Below are 14,959 nucleotides of genomic sequence, written 5' to 3' on the forward strand. Positions count from 1 at the left end.
AACTCATAATAAATAGGTAATTTGTGTTAGATTTTTTAAAAAACTTTTTTAAAACCTCTTTTTGTATCAGTTAATAAATAATTTTTTATATTTGTAATACTTGTCTAATTCGGTTTCCTTTTATTAAAAAAAACTAATAATAAATAGATAAATAGGTAATTTGTTTTAGAGTTTTATAGAAACTCTTTAAATATATCTTTGTTGATAGAGTTTTATTGAAAATAAAATAGGTAATTTGTAATAAAGTTTTATAGAAATTATTTTATTTTCATTAAATATATACTTGTCTAATTAGATTTAATTTTATTAAATAAAAGCTAATTTGTGGTAGAGTTTTAGAAAAATTATTTTATTTTATATATCAATTAATAAATATTTTTATATTAATAATTCTTGTCTAATTAAAATTTCTTTTATTAAAAATTTGATAATAATAAATAGATAAATATGTTAATTTAAATTTTATTATGTAGATTTTAGTGTTTTATAGAGGCTTTTTTTTTTTTTTTTTTTTTTTGTAAAAACTCTTTTCATATCATTTAATAAATATTTTTTTATATAAATAAATAAATATTGAAACTCTTTACACATCTAATAATAGTATAGATAAAAACTCTTTTTATATCAATTAATAAATATTTTTTAATAATAGTATAGATAAAAACTCTTTTTATATTAATTAATAAATAAATACTGAAATTCTTTGACAGAGCTTCGGTATTTTACTCTGGAATTCAACTCTTTTTTATATCAATTAATAAATATTTTTTTTATATAAATAAATAAATACTGAAACTCTTTGACAGAGTTTCTTTATTTTACTCTGAAATTCAACTATTTTTTATATCAATTAATAAATATATTTTTAATATAAATAAAGAAATACTAAAACTCTTTGGTAGAGTTTTGTATTTTATTATGGATTTCTAAAACAAATAATTTTAAAGGAGGCATTATATAAAAAATTCCATATTTGTCGGCTAGGTTACATATTCATTGCTACAGGAAGATTGGGAGCTTTGGCGAAAGAGGGATTTGATCTTTTCTAATTCGGAGTTCACGAGTTTAAAATAAAAAAATAATTTATGATAAAATTACATTCATCTGATCCTGCATAGACACAAATTTACCTTTTGTCTAGAGGCCCCTACCCAAAATTCAGATTTGCCCTTGCCACAGGGCCCCTACCAAAGAGATCAAATTGGCACACAACAGCAAACAAGTCTTCGTGTAACCATTACTGGTGATGGTGTAATAATTAATGGTAAGCTTTTGCAGGTTAGTTCGATACGTGTGGGCCCACGAAAACCTATGGGTCCCTTTCCAGAAGCTAACAAGAGGGACCACTTTAAGCAAGTGGGTTCATGGTGGTCATGCCCTTGGTGGCCAATCAGATTTTTTTTTATTAAAAAACTTATAATAAATAAATAAATAAGTAATTAGTGTTAGAGTTTGATATAAACCATTTTAAAAACACTTTTTATATCAATTAATAAATATTTTTTATTTTAATAATTATTGTCTAATTAGATTTACTTTTATTAAAAACTCATAATAAATAGATAAATAGGTAATTTGTGTTAAGAGTTTTTTAAAAACTCTTTTAAAACCTCTTTTTGTATCAGTTAATAAATAATTTTTTATATTAATAATACTTATCTAATTCGGTTTCCTTTCATTAAAAAAACTCATAATAAATAGATAAACATGTAATTTGTGTTAGAGTTTTATAGAACTCTTTAAATATATCTTTCTTCATAGAGTTTTATTGAAAATCAAATAGGTAATTTGTAATAGAGTTTTATATAAATTATTTTATTTTCTTTAAATATATACTTGTCTAATTAGATTTAATTTTATTAAGAAACTCATAATAAAAGCTAATTTGTGGTAGAGGTTTATAAAAATTATTTTATTTTAAATATCAATTAATAAATATTTTTTATATTAATAATTATTGTCTAATTAGATTTTCTTATATTAAAAAATTGATAATAATAAATAGATAAATAGGTTAATTTAAATTTTATTATGTAGATTTTAGTGTTTTATAGAGTTTTTTTATAAAAAAAAAAAAAAAAAAAAACTCTTTTCATGTCATTTAATAAATATTTTTTTATATAACTAAATAAATACTGAAACTCTTTACACTCTTTTCATATCATTTAATAAATATTTTTTATATATAAATAAATAAATACTGAAACTCATTACACATCTAATAATAGTATAGATAAAAACTTTTTATATATCAATTAATAAATATATTTTTTGATAGAACTTTTGTATTTTACTCTGTGTCAATCTTTTTCGATTTGCTTTTGCATCAATGGTCTCCACACAAGTTGGATCTGCATTAAATAAAGAATATATATATATATATACAATTATGTTTTTATTCGCATTAAATAAATTATATATATATATATATATATATATATATATATATATGTATACTCTTGCTAGTATATTAGATATAAAATTTAAATTAAAACTTTCATATATATATATATAAAATTAGAAATAAAATTTGAATAAAATGAAAAGCAATACATTTTATTATTTTTATATAAAATAATTAATTTTTCTTTCATAAAAAGCGTGTATTAAACACAAGAATTTTTTTAGTTGAATTTAAATTACATTAATAATTATTTAAACTCATAATGCAATATAATTAAGCAACTAAAATTTAAACAAATATATACAAAATAAATTATATATTAAAAGTATGATTTATTAGTCTTAAAATTATCTTTGTGGGACTTATTGATGTTTCAATGAGAAAAAAAGCTTGTTAATAGTTTTGGATGAAACTATTTTAGCTATGATCAAGAATTTTATCTGATTGGTTAAGAATGATGGAAAAAAGAGGAAATTTCGATGGAAAAAAGTGATTTTCCATCGAAATATAATTTAGGTTTTGTTTATAAAATGGTAAAGTCAGATCATACTAGCTTCGTTGGAAAATTCGGAGAAATAGGAATCATATTAGAATAAGCAAAAGTGAATCGTCACCATTTCCCACTATAACAGGAGCTTCGGAAATTACATAATTTTGGTTCGTGTTTTTCGCTTCCTTTTTTTTTCTGTTTTTTTTTTAAAGTACCCTTTTTAGTGTTGTCAAAAGAGAATTTATTCGGGGGTGTAACTTTTTTTTTATTTTTTTTATTTTTTAAGGTAATGCCAAAATAAATAATTTATTTATATATTCATTTGCGATAATAGAGGTGATAAATTTTGACACGACTAGTCAACATGACACAAGTTAAATGGGTTTGGGTCATAAACAGATCGACACAATTAACTCGTTTAACTAATTGTGTCGTGTTTCGGTTAAGATAGTTCAACCTGTTTATGCCCTTTTAACTATACATATCATAAACAAAATTATATTTAAGTTTGAAAAATAAGTATCTAAACTTTTGTCTTTTAATTTACTCTTTTATAAACTAGAGACTATTTAGTAATTTGATTGGATTGAAACTTATAATTTTCTATTATTTATTTTTTAATTAGTTATTATTAATAATTCAAATAATATATATATTTTTTTGTTTTAGTAAATAGGTCATTAAAAGGGTTATACGTATAATTCGTTTATTAAATAAGTTGGGTTATGATTGATGATTTCTGACACGAATATTAAACGAGTCATGTTCAGATTAAACTATTTATTAGAATATTCTTACGTCGACACGATACAATTATGATTTGCGATCAGGCATTGCCAAACTTAGACAAGCCGGATTGGGTGTGAATGCATGGACAAATTTTCTTTTAGTGTTTCCAAAAGAGAGAATGATTACGAGCGACAAAGAAAGAAAAAAGGATAAGAAAAAGACAAAACAAAGTGATTTTCATGTCACTGCATTATTAAAGCAAAATGGCCGACGCGCTGTGGATGCATTGACAAATTAGAAAAAGCTATTGCTAAAGTAGTTTTCATGAAAATGTCCCGAGACAATGTAACAAATTAGAAAAAGGCAAATATAAGTTTAAAATGGCCGAATTGGTGGATGCATTGACAAATTAAAAAAAAATGCAATAAAGTTTCAAATAGATACTGTACAATACAATATTGGTCTCTTTAATAAAAAAAAATAGAAGACTCATCATAATTCATAATTTTATGTTCTAATGAATAAATCATAATTGATTCCAAGTGCTTCTTTAAAACCTTTGATCACAAAAACAGCGTCACAAAAATATTTCAGATTGCTATAATTATGTTTTTATTAGAAATTAAATATTGGAATTTCTTTCAAATATTTTAACAAAATAGAATGTGGAGTTCAATGCCCACCAAAGTTCACTTGCAAAAAATATGGAACCACAAAAAATTAAAATAAAATATATAAAATTGTCCCAATGTGCAAGTCTATGTACTTATGCTTATAATTAAAATAAAAATGCTCCACTCTTTCATAATTACCTTTTTGAGTCAACTTACTAATAATATATTCATTTAAATTTAAAAGAACATTGTGCCAAGTTTAAAAAAATAATGATAGGAATTAGAAAGTCAAAGTAATATGAGTAATAGATAACCTTATGATAATCTCATAATATCTAATAATGTTATGGTAACATCATTCTTAACCAATCAGATACATTTTACCATTATTCTTTTAGAGGGGTCAATATATTTATTTATTTCATGTCTCACAAAAAGTTACAATATAAGAAGTGGGTCTCCAAATTCAGTCTATAACAAAATACTTTTATTTGCTTTGTTTTTTGTTTTTATAGAAATAATCTATGTTAGGAAACACAAGATGGGCACATTAAAATTAAAAAAAAAATAAATTAAATTAAATTAAAAAATTTAACCAATTTTTTTTTAATTTTAATTTTAAGATCCGATTTTAGGAATGCAATGGTGAAATATTGAGAAGAATGATTGAGGTGAGAGATTTTAGATGGCGAGAGAGAAGATGAGAGTAAAAGGAAGTATATATGAGTTTGAGAGAGAGAGAGTGTGTTGTATGATTAGAACCGACAAAAGAAGGACAAAACAAATGAAGACGATTGGTGGATGCATTGACAATTGAAAAGATAATACAGTCACAAGTCATCTGTGTCAATCTTTTTCGATTTGGTTTTGCATCAATGGTCTCCACACAAGTGGGATCTGCATTAAATAAAGAATATATATATATATATATACAATTATGTTTTTATTCGCATTAAATAAATAATATATATATATATATATATATATATATATATATATATATGTATACTCTTGCTAGTATATTAGATATAAAATTTAAATTAAAACTTTCATATATATATATATATATATATATAATTAGAAATAAAATTTGAATAAAATGAAAAGCAATACATTTTATTATTTTTATATAAAATAATTAATTTTTCTTTCATAAAAAGCGTGTATTAAACACAAGAATTTTTTTAGTTGAATTTAAATTACATTAATAATTATTTAAACTCATAATGCAATATAATTAAGCAACTAAAATTTAAACAAATATATACAAAATAAATTATATATTAAAAGTATGATTTATTAGTCTTAAAATTATCTTTGTGGGACTTATTGATGTTTCAATGAGAAAAAAAGCTTGTTAATAGTTTTGGATGAAACTATTTAAGCTATGATCAAGAATTTTATCTGATTGGTTAAGAATGATGGAAAAAAGAGGAAATTTCGATGGAAAAAAGTGATTTTCCATCGAAATATAATTTAGGTTTTGTTTATAAAATGGTAAAGTCAGATCATACTAGCTTCGTTGGAAAATTCGTAGAAATAGGAATCATATTAGAATAAGCAAAAGTGAATCTTCACCATTTCCCACTATAAGAGGAGCTTCGGAAATTACATAATTTTGGGGCGTGTTTTTCGCTTCCTTTTTTTTTTCTGTTTTTTTTTTAAAGTACCTTTTTTAGTGTTGTCAAAAGAGAATTTATTCGGGGGTGTAACTTTTTTTATTTTTTATTTATTTTTTAAGGTAATGCCAAAATAAATAATTTATTTATATATTCATTTGCGATAATAGAGGTGATAAATTTTGACACGATCAGTCAACACGACACGAGTTAAATGGGTTTGGGTCATAAACAGATCGACACAATTAACTCGTTTAACTAATTGTGTCGTGTTTCGGTTAAGGTAGTTCAACCTGTTTATGCCCGTTTAACTATACATATCATAAACAAAATTATATTTAAGTTTGAAAAATAAGTATCTAAACTTTTGTCTTTTAATTTATTCTTTTATAAACTAGAGACTATTTAGTAATTTGATTGGATTGAAACTTATAATTTTCTATTATTTATTTTTTAATTAGTTATTATTAATAATTCAAATAATATATATATTTTTTTATTTTAGTAAATAGGTCATTAAAAGGGTTATACGTATCATCTATTTATTCAACAAGTTGGATTATGATTGATGATTTCTGATACGAATATTAAACAGGTCATGTTTAGGTTGAACTATTTATTAGAATACTCTTACGTCGACACGATGCAATTATGATCCGCGACGACCAGGTATTGCCAAACTTAGAAGATTAGAAGAGCCGGATTGGGTGTGAATGCATGGACAAATTTTCTTTTAGTGTTCCCAAAAGAGAGAATGATTACAAGCGACAAAGAAAGAAAAAGGAGAAGAAAAAGACAAAACATAGTGATTTTCATGTCACTGCATTATTAAAGCAAAATGGCCGACACGCTGTGAATGCATTGACAAATTAGAAAAAGCTATTGCTAAAGTAGTTTTCATGAAAATGTCCCGAGACAATGTAACAAATTAGAAAAAGGCAAATATAAGAAGAAAAATGGCCGAATTGGTGGATGCATTGACAAATTAGAAAAAGCTATTGCTAATGTAGCTTTCATGAAAATGTCCCCAGACAATGGTAACAAATTAGAAAAAGGCAAATACAAGAAGAAAACTAGTAAAACGAAAATGTTAGGAGTTTGGCTTGTAATATATAAAGTAAAGAATAAAATAATATTTTTTTAAAAAATGCAATAAGGTTACAAATAGGTACTGTCCAATACAATATTGGCCCCTTTCAAAAAAAATAGAAGAATCATCATAAATCAAAATTTTATGTTCAAATGAATAAATCATAACTGATTCAAAGTGCTTATTTAAAAGCTTTGATCACAAAAAACAGTGCCACAAAAATATTTCAGATTGCTTTAATTATGTTTTTGTTAGAAATTAACTATTGAAATTTCTCTCAAATATTTTAACAAAATAAAATGTTGAGTACAATGTTCAACAAAGTTCACTTGCAAAATATGGAACCACAAAAAATTAAAATAAAATATATAAAATTGTCCCAATGTGCAAGTCTATGTACTTATGCTTATACTTAAAAGAAAAATGCTCCACTCTTTCATAATTACCTTTTGACTCAACTTACTAATAATATAATCATTTAAATTTAAACAAGCACCATGCTAAGTTTAAAAAGAATAACAATATAAAGTTAAAGTCGGGCGCATCATAATATTTAATGACGTCGTAGTGATATCATTCTCAATCAATTAGATACATTTTATCATTATTCTTTTAAAGAGAGACAATACATGTATTTATTTCATGTCTCACAAAAAGTTATAATATCATAAGTGATTTCCAAATTCAGTCTATGCTCTATATAAAAGATACTTTTATTTCTTTTCTCTTCTTCTTTTTTTTTTTTTAATACAAATAATCTACTTTAGGAATCATAAGATGGGCACATTAAAATTAAAATTTTAAAAAATTATATTAAAATTTCTTTATTCTAATTTTAAGATCCGATTTTAGGATCGCAAATGCAATATTGAAATATTGAGATGAATGATTGAGCTGAGATATTTTAGATGAGTTTGAAAGAGAGAGGGAGAGAGAGAGAGAGAGAGAGAGAGGGTGTGTAGTATAATTAGAACCGACAAAATAAGGACAAAACAAATATTGGTGGATTTGCTTTTGCATCAATGGTCTCCATACAATTTGGGTCTCCAATAGCTGGATCCTCTCCTCCATTTGCTTTAATTTTTAAAAAATTAATTACTGTATGTTTTTACTCGCATTAAATAATATATATATATATATATATATATATACTTTTGCTAGAATATTAGATATAAAATTTAAATTCAAACTTTCATATATGTATTTATACAAAATTAGAAATTAAATTTGAATAAAATGAAAAACAATACATTTTATTATTTTTTCACAAAATAATTAATTTTTCTTTTATAAAAAGCGTGTATTAAACACAAGAATTTTTTACTTGAATTTAAGCTACATTAATAATTATTTAAACTCATAATACAATACTATTAAGCAACTAAAATTTAAACAAATATATAAAAAAAGATGATACAGTCACAAGTCCCCCATCTGTGTCAGTCGTTTTGGATTTGCTTTTGCATCAGTGGTCTCCACACAATTTGGATCTCTAATTGTAAAAGTTGTACACAGTAAAAAGAATTTTGACCTCTTTCAAATTTACCGCCACAAATTACACTCTCATTAAAATTGTGTCAATAATTCGATGTGAAAAAGTGTGAAATTTTTTTAGTAAAAAATGTTGGCGTCGACTGTCGGTGTCTTAAAATACTCTATAATAATTTTTTTGCCTAGTTAAATATTCCATAATTTATTTCTGAGCATATGAAAGCCTTTTATTTTACATGCATCAAAAAAATCCTTTGAGAGTAGCTCTGAAAAATTCAAAATTTTAACCTTCAAATTATCATGTGTGCACATTAAAATTAGAAAAAAAGTTATTTGACCGGTCCTTTACAAGGGTCGTGATACCAAGTCAAGTTTGAAGAGTTGTGTGTTAGGAGGTGGCTAAGTTTTACATTTATAGAAAGCCACTACTACCTTTCTCTATATTACTACATTTCTCTATATAAAATATAGATAGGGCGAGTAGGGATCGTCCCAAGAGATTTGATGGTGTATCGAATTGTGAAACTATGGTAATTAGGGTTAGTAGGTCGAATGATCACACAATTGATTGGTTGGTTGATTATACTAAATGAGCTAAACTATAATAAAGTAATGCAATAAGATAAGATGTAAGTAAGAAGGAAAGGTCTTGGGGTGTAAAGATCACCACCAAACAATACTATTCCAAACCATAATCAAGTGACTAATGAGGGAAATGAATGTGTTGCAACAATGTTGTGTGTGTAAAAGACATTCAATTGGTAAGGGTGACTCAACAAGTGCAAATTGTCTCAATCAACATGTGTGAGGCCACAATGCATCTATTGGTAGAGGAATATATTGTCTAAACATCATGTGAAGATAACAAAATAACAATTCAAGTCATTGAACCTTTCATTAAGCTCATAGTCCAAGCAATCCATAAGGATGACTTAGTTAAACATGCATTATCTAAACATCATGTGAGAGGTACAAAATATCTATTGGGAGATGAATAAATTGTCTAAACACATGTGAAAGATACAACATATCATAACTAGTCATTAATCCTTCATTAAGTTCAAAATTCCATTACACCACAATATTAGAGCATATGCTTCTTGCATTCAAAAGCATGGAACATCAAAGAACAAGCATGAATTGTTTCCCCAACTAACACTACACTACTTAAAAGAGAAGCACAATCCATCAAGGAATAAGTATGAACCATCTAGAGACATAACAAGAGTATTACATTAAGAATTTCATATTTTGACAATCTCAAGATTAAAGGCATTAATACACATAGACATGCATCAATAACATTAAATCTAAAGGTAAGCATCTACTCTAGCATACATAGACATATAGATAGAGAAAATGATCAATTAGAAGCATTAATCCATAGAACTCAATGAATAATCAAGATCTTCATAAGTTTAAGAGTCAAAATATGCATTACAACACAAATCCCTCAAAATTACACAAGATTAGGTAAAGAAAGCATGTTTGGGGCTAACTCTAGCCCCAAGAGGATGTCTAGCCACTCATGGTAGTGATGATCCAACCCTCAAGGGCTAACTCCATGGCTGCTCCTTGTTGGTGAAGATCTCCTCCAAAGGTTGCTCTAGCTTCCTCCCTTCTTCCTCTCCAAGAATAGCTTCCTAGATGATTTTCAATGTGTGACAAGAGACTCTCCCTCAAAAAGTGTATCATATTTCTTATATAAGTAGGTCAAATACACCACATGATGAGCTGTGGTCGTGCAAGGCATATTCTCCAATGATTGGATGAAGGACGGAATAGATGAGCTGGACTTTAACTTTTTTCTCGCTGGAGGAAGTTCGATCGATCGAACCTTAACTTGGATCGATCGAAAATGGGTTCGATCGATCGAACTACATCTTGGATCGATCGAAGTGGTCTGACTCCTCCGGATGATGACAAGGCTGGGATATTTTCAAGATATTTATGGGGAAAAAGACAAAAGTGGTTGGTAGGCGTACAGCTGTGGATAAGATCAATAATTTGAATAGGACAAAATAGGGTTCGATCGATCGAAGGTGATGTTGGATCGATCGAACTTGGAATTTCAGCAAAGGCCAAGGTTGGATCTATCGAGAAGTACTGTGATCGATCATAGATGTTTGATCGATCGAACTCTAAGTTGGATCGATTGAACTTTTCAGCTGCACAACTTGATTCCTTTTTGCTCCTTTCTTTCTCCACTTTGCTCCCTCCTTTGGTTTATCTCAGGATTGCTTCAATTAAGCTCTTATTTGGCTGACTTAGCTCAATTTTGGGATTAGTGCCTGAAAATATAAATAACACGTAATAAGTCTAAAACGGCAAAATAAGATAGATAAAGGTACTAGAATGCTTAAGCTTAACGGGTTTAAATGCGCACTTTTCAGTGCTCATCATTATTAACACGTTATCTAATTAGTTTTATATATATATATATATATATATATATATATATATATATATATATTATGCTCTGTCAAAGAGTTTTAGCATTTATTTATATAATCGATAATTCTAGAAATATAAAATTTTAGAGTAAAATACAGAAGATATGCCAAAGAGTTTCAGTAAATTAAGTAAAATACAAAAGCTCTGCTAAAGAGTTTCAGTATTTATTTATTTATATAAAAAAATATTTATTAATTAGTATAAAAAGAGTTTTTATCTATACTATTATTAAATGTGCAAAGAGTTCCAGTATTTATTTATTTTTTTTTAAAAATAAAAAAATTTAAAATCTATCTAATAAAATTCATAATAAAATTATTATGAATTTTATAATAAAAATAAATGTAATTAGACAATAATTATTAATTTAAAAAATATTTCTTAATTGATATATAAAATAAAATAATTTTTTTTAAAACTCTATCACAAATTAGCTTTTATTATGAGTTTTTTAATAAAAAGAAATCTAATTAGACAATGATATATTTAAAGAAAATAAAATCATTTATATAAAATTCTATCACAAATTATCTTTTTCTATTTTCGATAAAACTCTATCACACTAAATAAAGATATATTTAAAGAGTTTCTATAAAACTGTAACACAAATTACCTATTTATCTATTTATTATAAGTTTTTTAGTAAAAGAAACCAAATTAGACTAGGATATATATATATATATATATATATATATATATAAAGAAAATAAATAATTTATATAACATTCTAACACAAGTTACATATTTTATTTTCAATAAAACTCTATCACATTAGACAATGATATATTTAAAGAATTTCTATTAAACTCTAACACCAATTACCTAAACTCTACCACAAATTAACTATTTTATTTTCTTTAAAACTCTATCACATATGATCTGTATTTATCTATTTATGATGAGTTTTTTAATAAAAAGAAATCTAATTAAACAATAATATATTTAAAGAAAATAAAATAATTTGTATAAAACTTTACCATAAATTACTTATTTTATTTTCTTTAAAACTCTATCATATTAGACAAGGATATATTTAAATAAAATATAATGTTTTAGTATTTCAGTATTTATTTATTTATTTATAGAAAAAAATATTTATTAATTGATATAAAAATAGTTTCTATGAAACTCTAAAAATTACTTAATAAAACAATCACAATAAAATATTTATTAATTGATATAAAAAGAATAGTTATTTTTTATGAATAATTATTACAATATAACCGGCTTATTATTATGTCGTTATCACACTGACACATGCCATCATCCTATTAATTCAAAAAGTCTATAAATAGAGGCATGAAAGGAGTAGGAAGGGGTACACAAATTAAGAATTTTAGAAATTCAGAATTTCAGAGAAACATACAGAAACTCTACTAAAGAGTTTCAGTATTTATTTATATATAAAAAATATTTAGTAATTCATATGAAAATATTTTTTATTAAAAAAAAAAAAACTCTATAAAACTCTAAAATCTAACTAATAAAATTCAAATTAACCTATTTATATATATATTATTATGAATTTTTTAATAAAAATAAATCTAATTAGATAAGAATTATTAATATAAAAAATATTTATTAATTGATATATAAAATAAAATAATTTTTTTAAAACTCTACTACAAATTAACTTTTATTAAAAGTTTCTTAATAAAATAAAATTTAATTAGACAAAGATATATTTAAAGAAAATAAATAGTTTCTATAAAATTGTATCACAAATTACCTATTTTATTTTTTCTATAGAACTCTATCACACCAAAGAATGATATATTTAAAGAATTTTTATAAAACTCTAACACAAATTACATATTCATTTATTTATTATGACTTTTTTAATAAAAAGAAATCTAATTGAACAAGTATTATTAATATAAAAAATTATTTATTAATTGATATGAAAAGAGTCTTTAAAAGAGTTTCTATAAAACTCTAACACAAATTACCTTTTTATCTATTGATTATGAGTTTTTTTAATAAAAAGAAATCTAATTACACAAGAATTATTAATATAAAAAATATTTATTAATTGATTTTAAAATTTTTTTTAAAAGAGTTTCTATTAAACTCTATTACAAATTACCTATTTATTATGATTTTTTTAATAAAATAAAATCTAATTAGACAAGAATTATAAATATCAAAAATACTTTTTAATTGATATAAAATATAAATTAAATAATTTTTCTAAAACTGTACCACAAATTACCTTTTATTATGAGTGTTTTTTTTTTTTTTTAAATAATAGCTAATCTAATTAGATAATAATTATTAATATATTAAAATATTAATTAAAAAAACTCATAATAAGTAGATAAATAGTTAATATGTGTTAGAGTTTTATAGAAAATCATTTAAAAAGAGTTTACCAAAAATTATCTATTTTATTTTCTTTAAAATTCTATCACATATAACTTGTATTTATCTATTTATTATGAGTTTTTTAATAGAGAGAAATCTAATTAGACAAGGATATATTTAAAGAAAATAAAATATTTTAAAAAAAAGTTTATATAAAACTCTAACACAAATTGCCTTTTTATCTATTTATTATGTGTTTTTTAATAAAAGAAAATAAAACTAGACAAAATTATTAATGTAAAAAATATTTAATAATTGATATAAAAAATAAAAATAATTTTTAAAACTGTACTACAAATTACCTTTTATTTTGAGTTTTTTAATAAATAAAAAAATCTAATTAGACAAGTGTGTGTGTGTGTGTGTGTATATATATATCTATTTAAAGAAAATAAATAATTTATATAAAATTTTTCCACATATTACTTATTTTATTTTCAATAAAATTCTATCACATTAGACCAGGATATTTTTAAAGAATTTCTATTAAACTCTAACACAAATTACCTAAATTCTACCACAAATTAACTATTTTATAACATATAGTCTGTATTTATCTATTTATGATGAGTTTTTAATAAAAGGAAATCTAATTAGAAAAAGATATATTTAAAGAAAATTAAATAATTTCTATAAACTCCACCATAAATTACCTATTTTATTTTCTTTAAACTCTATCACATTAGACAAATATATATATTTAAGGAAAATATATGATAATATAATAATACATATAGATATAAAATATAAAAATGTAAGGAATTTTAGCATTTCAGTATTTATTTTTTAATATAAAATATATTTATTAATTGATATAAAAAGAGAACTTTATCACATATAACCCTTGTATTTATTTATTTAAAATGAGTTTTTTAATAAAAGAAAATATAATTTTAGAAGAATATATTTAAATAAAATAAAATAATTTGTATAAAACTCTATCACAAATTAACTATTTTATTTTCTATAAAACTCTATTATATTAGATAATGATATATTTAAAGAAAATAAAATATAACCTAGGGTCTTCCAAAAACCATAAACTCTATATAATAAATTTTTATATCAATTTCAATATAATGTACTATTAGTATAACTGAATTTCTATTTTTAAAGACTCTAAAAATTACTTAATAAAATCAATCATAATAAAATTTTTGTTTTTTGATATAAAATGAATAGTTATTTTTTATGAATAATTATCACAATATAACCCGAGCTAGTTATGATTATGTCATTATATACATGTCATCATCCTATTAATCTAAGAAGCCTATAAATAGAGGTATGGAGGAAGGAGGGAGTACACAAATTGAATATATTTAAATAAAATAAAATAATTTCTATAAAACTCTATTACAAATTATCTATTTTATTTTCTATAAAACTCTGTCACATTAAACAATGATATATTTAAAGAAAATAAAATATAACTAGGGTCTTCCAAAAAAACCCACAAACTCCATATAATAAATTTTTATATCAATTTCAATCTAATGTACGATTAATATAATTGAATTTCTATTTTAAAATTTAATTAAAATTAATATAATTGAATTTCTACTTTAAATTTAAAATTATACTAAATTTCAAATTACATAATAAAATTCAAATCTATATTATTATATATATATATATATATAATTTTTCAAAATATTATCTAATAAAATTCAAATTACAAATTATCTCATAAAATTCAAATTA

Source organism: Cornus florida, unplaced genomic scaffold (genome assembly GCF_030987335.1).
Source record: "Cornus florida cultivar Cherokee Brave unplaced genomic scaffold, ASM3098733v1 CherokeeBrave_3.0.0_Hap2_Chr04, whole genome shotgun sequence".
Taxonomy (NCBI): domain Eukaryota; kingdom Viridiplantae; phylum Streptophyta; class Magnoliopsida; order Cornales; family Cornaceae; genus Cornus; species Cornus florida.